The sequence below is a fragment of the Mirounga angustirostris genome, unplaced genomic scaffold, assembly GCF_029215605.1.
Source record: "Mirounga angustirostris isolate CCGP_5_RB_7025 unplaced genomic scaffold, mMirAng1.0.hap1 SCAF_9, whole genome shotgun sequence".
NCBI classification, from domain to species: Eukaryota; Metazoa; Chordata; class Mammalia; order Carnivora; family Phocidae; genus Mirounga; species Mirounga angustirostris.
In genome coordinates, this window is record NW_026991717.1 from 119,358,693 (window position 1) to 119,368,036 (window position 9,344).

General features: G+C 57.4%; 1 long non-coding RNA gene across 1 annotated transcript; it reads right to left on the reverse strand.

Annotated features, from left to right (window-relative positions):
* Window positions 1–508: 508 nt before the first annotated feature.
* Window positions 509–8,260, reverse strand: LOC123862465 (uncharacterized). Its single transcript, XR_006795229.3, has 4 exons — window positions 8,013–8,260; window positions 4,819–4,953; window positions 3,393–3,627; window positions 509–2,345 (listed from the first exon to the last, which is right to left on the reverse strand). It is a non-coding gene; the product is annotated as an uncharacterized LOC123862465 (long non-coding RNA).
* Window positions 8,261–9,344: the final 1,084 nt, after the last annotated feature.

Sequence of the window (9,344 nt, forward strand, 5' to 3'; positions counted from 1 at the left end):
CAGGCACTGAACACCGGCTCCACGCACAGGAGACCCTGGGCTTGGCAGTGGAAGGACTCTCCTCAGGCCCACCCCAACTGAGGACGGAGGAGGGCTCACCCTACAGCACCCAGAGGTCCAGGTACGGTTCTGGCCCATCTGGCGCTAGCTGGGTCCCAGGGGAGAGAGGCCAAATGAGGTGGCGCTGGGAGCCCAGCCTCCCCAGCTCCGCCGCCGAGCCCTTCTCTCGCCAACGGCCCCTCGGACGGCTCCGTCAGGCTCTTCCCCAGAGAGGAAAATCAAAAGGGGTCAAGGGGCAGAGAAAATGCAGTAGTTCAGTGAGGAGGTGCACAGCTCCATGTAGGGGATGGAAAAGGAGAGGAGAGCACGGACAGGGACATAAGAAAAGCCGGGGGTGCGGGTATAGCTTTCACGGGCGTTGGCAGAAGGGAGTGGGACCGCCGAGGGAGGAGTGGGCTCACACAGGATGTTGTGGGTTTGGTCTGGGTGATGGCTTGTCTCCCTGACGGTATCAGGGAGACGGTGGGTGCATCTCACGCCGAAGTTCCTTAGCACAAATCATCCGGTGTCTTTCCTTTATTCATCAATGCACAAATACAAATGAATCACCTGCTGGAAACTTCACAGAGCCAGGTGATATCAGGGAGACCCCAGGAAACACCCTGTTCCCACGGGCGCTCGTCACAGTCGAGCCCTCGGCAGGGACACAAGTCTTCTGACTGTGGTAATAGTGGGGAAGGTGGTGACTCGTGGTGTCACCTGGGCCAGCCTGGAGCATAACAATCCGTGGAGACAATGAAGGGAGGTGGCTAAGGGCTGGGCTCTGGAGACAAATTGCTGTGGCTGGAATCCTGGCCCTGAGACTTCCTAGATACCTCTAACAGCACCGCCCCCTCGGCTTCCCCAGCTCGGAAACGGGGACGATGACCCTGCCACCCCCACGGGGCTGTTGTGAAGATGAGATGGATGGATAAATGTAACAAATTGAGGGGGGTGCCTGGCATGGAGGAAAAGCTGCATCGAGATGCCTCGCCCCGCCGATTCTCCGCTCGCAGGCTGGCCAGCAGGATTCCGGCAAGCCTGCTTCCACTCAGACGCAGTGCTGGGACCCAGAGACCATCGCCCTGGGCTTCCTTTTTTTACTGATTTACCTTGTAATCCCCAAACCTGACCAGCAGGCAACTCATGCAGAAGGTCTAGCCACCTACAGGTGAAAATGAGGACAGGGGAACAGCCGTCCGTGCGGCTTTGTCCTGTGGCTGGGGTCGGGGGCATGGATGGAGCTGGAGTGCTGGGCAGCAGACCGATGCGTCCCAAGCAGGGAGGCTGGTGTGTGCAGAACACGAAGCTGCTGCACGTTCTCATGCCTTGGGATTGTTGACTCTTTGCAGGGCTCTTGTGGCAGTATACAAAATAGGCATTCTAGAGAGTTCCTGCAGTTAGGATCTTACATGAGGCTGTTGACATCCACACAAAGAGTTGTCTCTTTGTGCAGCTCATTTTTATTTTTGTCATTTGCTCTACTCTCTAAATCTCCACCCCCACCCCATACCACTGTGTGTCAAAACCAGCAGGAACCATGGAGCCGGCCTTGTCTTCATTTTAGGACTGAGGACCCTGAGCACGGACGGGTATTTTCCTCGGAGCTGGTACAAGCCTTGCCGAGTCTGCTGAAGCCAGGCTGGCCGCAGCGTCTCCCCAGGGGCCGGGTACTGGGCCTTCCTTAGCAACCGCCACTGAATCACAGCAGAGAGCGCTCATGGGACCGGCCCCTGGGGTGGGTGCGTTTAAAGCAGCCACACTTGAGCCTGAGCCCGGCAGAGCTGGCGAGAGGAGTGTGGGCTCCGCACTGGCATGGGGCCACCTGCCCCTCCGCCTCCTCAAGAACCCGTGACAAACAACCTCGCCCGGTGCCCAAGCTCTTGCCAAGCCGTGTCGCAGTAAAACCCTGGCAGACTCAGCAAGGAGTCCAACTGCAGCCCAGTGGGTGGGGAAACCAAGGCAGCCAGGGCCCAGTGTGCACAAGGTCACACATCGTGCTGGTCACCAAAGGCCAGGCGTCCGGGGCTGCATGCTGAACACTGAGCACTGGGGCCCACCCCAGCCAAGGCTCTGGGCCCCGGATGCAGGGGCGACAGACATTTCCTGAATCCCACCAGCACAGAGCCCGGAGAAGGGCCCAGCACTTCCATCCAGGAGTCCTCACGGCAGCCCCCTCTCGCCAGGGGAACAGAGGCACTGAGGCTCCCTAGAAGCCCCCTCAGGGCAGCAGGTCCACGCCAGGAATCCAGCTCTAGAGGAGTCCAGCTTCCAGCTGAGTGCCTGGAACACCAGACATCAAAAACCTGGCAGGCAGAGGGAGAAGGGAAGATTAGATCATTACAGCAGAATGAAGGAAACCGAGAAACCAAGGGAGGGGAGGAGGGACGGAGGCCAAGAATGTTTCAAGGCAACCTGAAAGTGCCTTCGGATTAAAGCAGGCCCAGACACTGGCAGCTTCCCCGCACCCTGACGTCCTCGGCCTGCGCAGACCCGGCGCGGCTCCGCCCCCCTCGGGGTCGGCGCCGGTCCACACCCGCGTGTGCGGGCACTGGCCCTGGGAGCGGGAAGCATGCTGCCGTGCCGGGTGTGCGTGCACGCGTTTGGGCGCACGCACGCACGCACGCATGTGCAGGTAGCCAGGCTAGGCGTGCAAGCCCACAGGAGTCTATGTGTGTGTTTGTGTGCCGTCTACAAACATGTTTTCACCAAGCTCAAGGAGCAGCAATCAGTCATCTCCCAGGAATCCTAGCAACAGCCGTGCCCGGGAAGGGCTTCTGCCAGCTGGAGCAGCGGTGAGTCAGCAAAGAGGCTGCTGCGGGAGGAGGCGGGCTCTTGCCCTCGAGCCCGGCCTGGCTGCCTCGCCTGGGTCACTGCTTTGGCACTGTGTCCGAGCACGCATTCCTGGAACTGGCCAGCTCGGCGGCCAGAGGGTTTTTCCCTCCTCCTCGCTCTCCCTCTCCCATCCTGTCGCCCTGGCCCTCCCCACACCCGCTCTCCCCCCCCCCCTTTCTTGCTGCAAAACCAAAACACCGCATTCACGAGTTCCGGAGCTCCAGCCAAATGGCAGGAGCATGGGATGGGACGCAGGGCTGCCTGGGCCTGAGCGGGCCAAGGTCTAGGCCAGACAGCAGAGAGGGCCCTGCTGGGGACTGCTGAGCGCTACTGAACTCCCCTGGGGCAAAAGTGCCATCGCTTGGGTCTCCAGGGAACCCAAGTTCAAGGGGGTGGCTCGCAGAGCATTGGACTGTGCCTGCCTTTGTCCCAATGGCAGAGCCCCAGGTTGCTGACACACACGACTGGGCCCGAGGGGGATCGGAGGAACAGAGGATTATTAATCCTGGTTCTATTACCTGAGTGCTTACTTTATCTTCACAGCACCCCTCGGGGCGATAGAATTATCCCCTCTTACAGATGGGGACATGGAGGTGAGACAGGTGAAGGGGTCTGGCCCAAGGTCACACAGCTATTAGCAATGGAGCTAGATGGAATCAAACCAGGCTAGAGCTGCCTGGGGGCTTGAACCTCAGACCACACAGCCCTTCTTCCTGAGCCACACTTGTGAGGTGCGCGCCAGGTCCACCGCACCTAGAAAAAAAATAAATACAATAAAAAACAAGAAGGGCCAGCACTGTCCACTCTCCCTCTCCCTTCCTGCGAGCCAACAGATCTGGGTGAAGAGCAATCTGCCATCTCAGCAGCCGCGAGGCAGGGGCAGTAACAGCCTGGCCCAGCCCGAATCCCTGGCCTCTTTACTGGAGGCAGGAAATGAATAAAAGCTAAATGAGTTTGAAAATGCCAGGAGGCAGTGTTTACCCCCTTCCCCTCCCCCTCCCCCTGGCAAGGACCGTGTATAGTTACAGTTTAATCTTGGAAATGCCAGACAGCTGTTCCCCGTTGCTAAGAGACTGGCCCACATTATGCAGATGTCAGGGACCTCAAATGTCTGCCGGAAATTACAGATCATGTTGGAGGAGCAGAGGGGCCTTCTCTCCGCTGGGGAAGCGCAGCGGGAGACCTGGGGAGGGGGGATGGCAGAAATAAGGGGCCCACCCCTTCCCGGGTCCCCCCTCGGTGGCTCTGGAGCCTTCACTGGGCTGGCTCTGCCGCCTGGCTCCCTCCTTCCTGCAGCTCCCACCCCACATCCGGGCCTGCTTCCTTTGACAACTGTGCTGAAGCCCATCTCCACCCTCCCCCTCCAGTTTTCCTTCTGGGGCATCTTGCTTCAGTCCAGTGTCCTTCTGTCTGTCTTACAATCTTTCCTGCCTCTGGGACTGAGCTGGGGGGAGTTGACCCCACCCTAGAACGATGGGATCCCACTCCTTGAGCCCCCCTCACCTGGGGCGGAAAATGGAAACACGCATGCACACACACACCCTCCCTGACATCCCCCTCCTACTGCTGCCACCCAAACCCAAGTGAGGGCCACCATGGCAACCACAGGCTACCAAAGCTGCTGCATCCCCTGGTCCCTGGGGAAAGGGACGACCGTGGGGGGGGGGGGGACGAGAGGGGGAGGGGAAGTCCTTGTCTAACGTGGCGCCTGACTGAAGGGCATGGGAGAATCCACCAGGGCCCTGGGGCAGGCAAGAAGCAGGCACAGCTCCTCACTCAGGCTGGCGAGGGCATGAAGAGGCTGCCAGGTGGTGCCAAGGGAGGGATCGGCATCCACAGCATCTGCAGGACGCCCCCTGGGTATTGTGGGGGTGGGGGTGGACTGAGGCCTGGGTACGGAGTGGGTGCCGAGTGCCTGCTACTTCCCTGAGAGCCACAAGGTACCTTGAGGGCAGAAGCTCCATGTTACCGCCCATGCATCCAGATGATGTCCTCTGTCCCTGCTGCCAACTGTGTCACCTTAGCTTCCTCCAGCCAGGTAAAATAAAGCCAGTGAACCTTATGTGCCATGGAAGGTGGCTGTGAAGATAGAAATGGGGTGTGTGTGTGTGTTTACCCAAATGTGAAAGCATTTTAGAAAGAGGTTCATGGGAGCCCCATGAAAGCAGGGCCTTATGAGCACCCATCTGGCCTTCCCTGGAGATGCCCGTGAGGCTGGTAAGAGAGGAACGCTATTTACACAGTTCTTTCCAGGCACCTAGGTCTTCGTCCCTACAGATGGATATCACCCTCAAGGAGTGCCTCACTGGCTCTGCGTCCTGGCTCCTCTGGTCAGCTTCTCATCCCGCACATTCCTACAGCCAACAGTAATGTTGGATGGGGAAACTGAGGCACAAACACTTCTGAGACCTGCCCAAACCATCACAGACATTAGCTTCTCCGTGGGCCCTCAGAGCTACCAATCCCCTACCAGTCCTCTCCAGGCCCCAGCAGGGCCATGACCTCTGTCCCCACCAGTTAGATGCCAAGACTCCTCCTCCTCCTCTTGTTAGCTACATGAGCTGGGCCTCCTTAGCTCTCATTGCCCTTCTGGAAAATGGAAACAGATAATAGTACAGACCTCTCAAGGGTGCTGTGAGGATTGAGTGGGATAAAGTACAACCTGCTTAGTTCCTGCTAAGCTCTCAATACACTTTTATTAAGGTGGAGCCATTCCTGGGCCCTGCCTCCTTAGAAAGGTACCAGGCTTCAGCAGTGAAAGAAAGGGGATTTCCTTGGGCTATATATACACCCGCTCCCACCCTACCCCAGCCTCCCAGCACAGTGGCTGGTTTCCACCTCTTTGGAAGGTTCTAGAAAGGTTGTCCAGGACAGCGCACCTGGGAGAACTCTGAGGGCAGGCACCAGCCAACAAGACCTGGGAGGTGGGGGTTTCATGGGGCCTCAGAGAAGATGCTGTACCAGAGAAGGGGGTGTGTGGTGGAGGACGTGCCCCCTTCCCCGTGGAAACTGCTGAGCCAGGCAAGATTTGGCGGGCAGGAGCCACGGAGACTGAGTCATGGCTGGCTCCCGGCTCATTCAGTCTTTGCGGCCCTCTAAGGCCTTCGCTTGGCAGGAGGGAGGACGAGGCAGCTGCTCAGCCCTGTCTTTGTTCCTCGTTCTCTCTCCCTCAGCCTCTCCCACCCTGCCATTTCCTCTCCCCTGCTCGCTCTCCCTCATTCACTTTCTTGGTCTCCTCCTTTCTCTCATTCTCCCACCGACCTCAGTTCCCTCCCCCTTTCATCCTGCCCTTGAAGCGTATTTCTTGCTTTCTCATCCTTTCTTCTCCCTCAGAGCTCAGAATCACACTTGGCAGTCTCCCCTCCCACCTCCCTCCCCTCCCCTCCCTGGTGTCCTTCCCTCCCCCCTCCATTCCCTCCCTCCCGTCTCTCCTTCCTCCGCCCCTTCTCCTCCACCTCCCCCAACCTCTCTGTCTCCTCTTCACCTGAAGGAGACACTTAAAGTCCCCAGACTGACAAAGCCAGGTCAAGGTCATCTACAGAGCAAGCCCTCACCAGCCCTGGTCTGGAAGACTGGGGACCAGAGACCAAGGTCAGAGCTGAGCAGAAAATCAGAATGAGTTGGGGAGAGTTTGTTTCCGAGTCTAGACAACCCCTACCAGCACTGGCGCTGGCTCCCTATCTGGAGATCTCCTATGCCAGGCCACCTGCTTCCAGCTCCTTCCTGCCTAAGCTCCCAATGCAGCAGGGACTGTCAGAGTCCTGACCCTCCCTGGTTCCGCTTACCTCCTTACTCTCTGCCCTGGTGCAGGTAGGCCAGGTGAGAAAGGCAAGAAAGAAATCAGAAGCAATAATAAACTGCTTTCAATTAGAAGGAAAGTGGCTGGGGGAGGATTGTTCCACAGATGAGGTGCACATTGTGGTAAAAAACAAAGTGCAAGGCTTTGAAACCGGACAGGGTGAACTTGAATCTTGACTCCGTTTCTTATTAGCCAATGAACTTGAGCAAGACACTCACTGCACTTCAGAGTCCACTTCTGTGGAGTGGGGATAATAAGAAGAGCACCTCCCTGCCAGGGCTGTTGCAAGAACGCAATGAAAAAGTGCACAGGAAGTGCCTGGCATGGTGGCTGCTCCTAATCCCTAGTTCCTCCCTCCTTAGAGAAAGGAAGGCTTCCTGGAGGAGATGGAGCTCGTTCTGGGTGTGGAAGGGTAGATAATAATAGTAATCATATTTCTGTTTTTGTTGATACCAGGCGCTACGCTAAGCACTTTGAATGTATCGTCTCTTTCAATCCCCAACGACCCTATGAGGCAGTTATTTTCTTATCCCTGTTTCACGGAAGAAGCAGTTGAGGCTCAGCAAAGCTAGGCAATTTACCCCAGGTCACACAGCAAAGTGGACAAGCAAAATTCTCATCTCCTCTTCTCTCAGTTGGGGTGGGGGCGGAGGTGGGGGACATAGCAAGAGTGACAGCACACAAGACCAAACACAGAGCCTAAATCAGGCAAGAGCAGGGGGACAGCAAGGGTCTGGCTGTGGCTACGGGGAAATTCTGACCGAGCCCAATGCAAACCCAGCTCTCAACCCCCGGTCAGACTTGGAGCTTTCCTGTTTCCTAGGTCAGCCTGCCTGAACTCTTGCTGTTGAACCATGGTGGGGAGAAGAGGGGTGGGGTCCGGTTTCCCATCTCTGGAGCACCATGTCCCCGAGGTTCCCCCTCCTTACCCCCCACACACCCTATAATCCAGATAATCCCTGCGGTAACATCCTGACCCCCGGATGGTAAAAATCATCTCTCTTGGTTTTTTGCCACTCTCTGTTGTATAACAGGGATAATCGCTCCTTCTCTGGGGAATCCGGACAGGGTCTGCGGGGGGCAGTAGCCCGTAATCACCAACAGGCGTGGGATACAGGGCATGACGACGACAGGAGGAGGGTCTCTTTTGGGAAAGAAGGGCAGCGAGGCCTTGAAATAGATGGTTTCTGGTGGAAAGAGGTGAGCTAGGGGGACGGTAGCCAAACAGGTGGAGTTGCCCCACCTATGTATCCCGGCCCCAGCACCCTTCCCCCAGCCATCTCAGATTACACCCAGTACTGCTCTCAAAAAGAACTCCGCAGTTTCCATGGCAACTCACCCACGTGGTCTCTGCCTTGGAGGCTGAAGTGGGGAGCGGTGAAGGGCAGCTGACAGGAGGCGCGAGGCTCAGCTCCCACAAGGTGAGGGCAGAGTCCCACCCTCCTGCCATCCGCCCTGTCCTCCAGGCCCCCCGGCTGAGGCTTCAGCAAAGCTGCCGAGGAAAGAGGAGATGGAGCTCCAGGACAAACAGGCAGCGAGGTCACTTCCCCCCAGTGTGCCCTTGGCCATGGGCCCTGGGGCAGCATCCTGTCCCACCTCTGGGCTCTTCAAGGAGAGGCCAGGGCAGGGCCTGAGCAGAAACATGCCTTTGATTGTATCTCATCTTCCATTCCTTTGAAAGGGGGTTGGCATTCTGTTCCGGGTCCAGGGTTTGAAATCTTTCTTGTTCGGCTGCGGTGAGCTGTGTTACCTTGGGAGAGGGGCTCAGCCTCTCTGAGACTGTGTCCTCATCTTTACAAGGAGGACCGACGCAGCTGCATCTCAGCTTAGTCAGAGGGGAGCAAGTGAGATCACATTGGGGAAAATGCTTTGTGAAAGAAGAAGCATCAAAGAGAGAAAAACGGAGATTTTTCTGGCGAGATGGGAGGCAACTCAAAGCCCACCGTTGCCCCCCTATCTGGCCAGGGGCCCAGCTCTACTGCACGGAACCTTGAAGTTCAGAACTCTGTGTTTATTAAAACCCTGATTTGTTAAGCCCTCACCTTTCTGTATTAACTGTGTCTTGATTGATCTCCCCTGAATTGGACCCCAAGAAAAAGCACCTCCTTCTGGCCAAATACCTCATCTAGAACCAAGTGCCCTGGGAAGGTGACTTGTGGTCCCAGCACTGCACTGATGTCAGGTGGCCAGGGCTTTCCCTGGAGAAGACAGAAGACAGCACAGCTTTCTGGGCGTTTCCCCTCATTTCCCCCCTCTTCCGTCTTTATGTCTTTACACTGGGAAGCTCCCTCGTGGTCTCTGGCTGGCAATTTCTCTCCAGCCCTGCTGATGGGGACTCGTCTGAGCTTGGTCCCCTGAGAGGCAGCCAAAACCCTGAGAAGCCGAGCTTAGCAGAGGGGTGGGGTAGAGGGAGAAGAAGAGGCCGAGGTGCCCACGGCAAACACACCTCCAGCTAAAGGGGCTTGCACCTGGCCCTGGCCTCTCTCTTCCTTCCCAGTCTCCGTGCACTGGCTGGTGAAGAACCCACAGGCTTTGCTCAGCCGCCGCCCCCCCCCCAGTCCCTTCCCTTCTCCCAAGAGCCCCTGGGGGTCCCTGAGCCTCTCCCTCCTGCGCTGGGAACTTGAGTGAGCTGCCCACCTCCCTCCGAAAGCCTCCCTCTCTCATCCATCAA